This window comes from Ipomoea triloba, chromosome 3, assembly GCF_003576645.1.
Source record: "Ipomoea triloba cultivar NCNSP0323 chromosome 3, ASM357664v1".
NCBI classification, from domain to species: Eukaryota; Viridiplantae; Streptophyta; class Magnoliopsida; order Solanales; family Convolvulaceae; genus Ipomoea; species Ipomoea triloba.
Window position 1 is genome coordinate 24,387,192 of NC_044918.1, and position 3,821 is coordinate 24,391,012.

General features: G+C 37.9%; 1 non-coding gene across 1 annotated transcript; it reads left to right on the plus strand.

Annotated features, from left to right (window-relative positions):
• Positions 1-1,335: 1,335 nt before the first annotated feature.
• On the plus strand, positions 1,336-1,407 carry TRNAM-CAU. Its single transcript has one exon. It is a non-coding gene; the product is annotated as a tRNA-Met (tRNA).
• Positions 1,408-3,821: the final 2,414 nt, after the last annotated feature.

A 3,821-nucleotide genomic window follows, 5' to 3' on the forward strand; every position in this document is an offset into this window, starting at 1 on the left:
TGTATGATAAGAGGGATAATCAAGCTGACATATATGAACTCAAGGGAAATGTGGCTAACGAAGCAAAAATTGAAGCTATGAATCACGAGATTAAGAGGCTACAATCAATGGTGGAGAAGCTTGATGTGAAAGCCAAACTTTATATGGCATTGGCACTCTATTACAACATATGTGGTGGCTCTCATGACACCAACGCTTGTACATCACCCTCCGCAAGTGAGCATGTGGAGGCGGTGGACTACCAAAGGGGAGCTAATTATAATGCCTATGGTGGAGGAGCTAATAATCAAAGTTGGAAGCAAGGTGACGGATGACAACATAGTGGAGGATTCTAAGGGAGGTGTTGATTAGGTTATTAGGGAGGTATTGTAGGCTAAGTGTTTGATGAAATGCCTCTAGGCCTCTTGGTTGCCTGACAAGCACTCCAATGCTAGGGACACTTAGTGCACCAAATGTGGAAGAGTACCAAGCTCAAACACCCTTGAATAACCAACTTGGTAAATCAATGCTCCCATGCAATAGTCACACAATGAAGCATCACAATTAAGCACAATTCACTCCCTAGTCTCTTTACTTGATTTGATTCCTTACTTGATTGTTTTAGTTGATAGACTTTCTACAACCACTTGATTGTACTTTGTGCAATGAAATACTCTCGTGACCACTATGCATTCTACTAAATAAACGCTAAGTAATCTTCCACTTTGCCTCCTTCGTGACATGATACTCAAGGAGTTAGCTCTTCGTTTTAACACCCAAAGTATCTAGTTTCACCTCACCGTGGAATTGCACTTTCAAAATGGCGTCGTTGCTGGGGAGGTAAATGGTTGTCATTACTTAGCTTTTATTTTGATTGAATGTTTGTGTGAATTGGAGTATTTGTCACTCTCTGTTTTCTTTTTCTTTTTACTTGTTACTCACCCTCTTATTGACTATATTTAGTCAAAAGATGATTGTTTGCTTTCTTTTTGAGCTATCTTGAAGGTGAATGCACACAAGAGCTAAAAGAAATCAAGGTCTACTTCCGTACATTCCGGAAATCAATAAAGCAACTCGAAGGAAACACAATCAAGTCAAAGTCATGGCTTCTACTAGTGCTAACCGAGGATGGCAAGGGAGAAGAGTCCCTAACCAACCACCACCACTATTTATTAGTTTTTTATGAGGCTCTTCAATGAAGTTATCAACATTATCTCAAGTAATAAATATTTATTCCGTAATAATTAAAGGTGAGTATAGTAATTGCATTTACCTTCAAAGCCAAACAAGTGAAGCAACTGAGAAATACTTTGTCAAAAAGTTAAATACATTTATAATTGTTGACAAAAATGCAAAATCAGAGTGGCGCAGCGGAAGCGTGGTGGGCCCATAACCCACAGGTCCCAGGATCGAAACCTGGCTCTGATAGAGTGGTTTTTGATATTTTTAAATATTTCTAGTATTTTTTTAATACTTCCTTTTTTTTAATACTTCTTTTTTTTAATACTTTTTTTTAATACTTCTTTTTTTTTAATAATTCTTTTTTTAATACTTCTTTCTTTCTTAGATATACATAGCATTTTGACTATAAATGTGTCAATAGTGGATGTAGCTCGAATGGTAGAGCGCTTGCTTTGCATTCAAGAGGCATGGGGTTCAAGGCCACTTTGCGGGTTCCAGGCCGTCACGCTGCATGTCACGGCGTGAATTTTATCGTGACCAGGCATCCTGAAGGTAGTTTTTTTTTGGCGCAAATGTCATAGTATAAATAGGATTAGGCTTTATTTTAAATCTTTCAATTTTTCTAAGTCTTCTTTTAGGTTTTCTCTCTACAAACACTTTAGAACATAAATCTATTGCAATTCCATTAGTTTTGAAGAAGATGTATAGAAGAATTATCCTTTGTAATCATCAATTTCACTACAAGTTCAGATTCAATTATTATATATTCCTTCAAGTAAGAATTTCAACTTTTTTTTCTTTCAATTCTTAAATTGCTTTTGCATTTAATTCCTTGCTTATTATTCCAATTGCCTTTAATTTTCAATTCCATTATGGATAGTTAAATCCTTTAGGGATTTAAATTGAATTGCTATGCATGAATGCTTATATGAATTGAATTTTTAACTCTAGGTTTTGCATTGCCTTTAGAATGAATATGATTGTGATATTAGGGAATTATTTGATTCTTGTTTGATTATGGCCAAATTATGCAAGAAATGTATGGAATTGGTGTTTCACCTATGAGAATAGGGATCCACCATAGCCGACCCTTTCACAATTCTAACTTGCCCTTGAGAAAGGGAAGTTGGAAGGGATTATGCACACAATGTGTTTGATTAAATGTCTCGCCTAGTCTAATTGCTATGAGAATGAGATTAGAACTTTGGTGATAGCCAATGTCCACGAGAGTGGCATTGGCATTGACTTAATTCCCTCACTTCATTGTTTAGCATTGTTAAGCCTAGAACCTTAGAACATTATAGAAGCATTTGTACATTGCTATTTGATTTAAATCCTACTCTTTATCATTGTTTATTTCTCAATTTAATTACTTGTTTTTATCATTATCTCATGCAATCAAATACATCATTTTGGTTAGCTTTCAAACACTCGATGAACTCGTGTTTAATCCCTTGCTACTCAAATCCCTCCTAGCCATTCCTAGAGGACGACAATCACTAAATTCAACCACTAAAATTACAACTTTCAAATGGCGTCGTTGCCGGGGAATGACATTGGTTTTGAGTAGCATGTTCATTTGGGTTAACATGAGCTATCATCTAAGTTAGAGAGTCTAACCACATCTTTTTCTTTATTGCTCTTACAAAGTACCTTGTTGATTTTCCTTTTTCTTTTTAAACATTTAAATTGGTTACTACTCTCACTAGCAACTACTTTTAGTTGCAAAAGCGTTGTTGTTGTTTTTGTGCTTACAGGTGATTAGGTGAATAGCTAGTTGCATGCAAACCCGTTCCAAAGGCGTACAAGGATTGCTAGCAATAGACCACGAGATCAACGCTATAGTGAGAAGACGGAACAGAGCAGCCCGTAATCAAGAACATATTATTGAGGAAATGGCTTCACCAAGCAGGGTTGAACATCCAGACGGGGTCACTGCTGAAACATTAAGGAGTGCAGGATTAAGTGCACCTCAGAACAGATCCCCACTGAGAGAAGTAGATGAAAATGAGGGACAACCTCTTCAGGGGGAAATGGATCAACCATTGATACCACCACCCCATGTTGGACAGTATCAGGAAAGGGATCCCTGCTATGAGCAGCCCAATGATAGGGCTGGATTCTATGAAAGGGAAGATCCGTTTGAGCCAAGAAGGAGAAATGGACCGAGGGAGAACTTCTTTGATCAAAGAGGAAGAGAAGTTCCTAGAAATGATTACTATGAACCAAGGAGGATGAATGCTCCACGGGAGAACTACCGGGGTTATATGAGAGATGAAAGAAGAGAAGAAAGAAGAACTATAGCAGATTTCATGACCCCGGAGTTTAGTATGCACAACTCTATTTACATACCACCCGTGGAAGCAAACAACTTTGACATCAAGCCTTCGGTTATAACTTTGGTTCAGAATGCTCCATTTAGTGGTTTGCCTTCAGAGGATCCACATGGCCACATCACTCGGTTTGTGAGGTCCTGTGGAATGTACAGACAGAATGGGGTGCTTGAAGAAGTGGTTCGGCTCAAGTTATTCCCGTTTTCAGTGATAGGGGATGATGCTCGTTGGTTGGATTCTCATGCCAACAATCACTTCAGGTCCTGGGAACAATTGCACAAAGAATTCATGCAGGAGTTCTTTCCCTTAACGAAGACTCTAAAAATT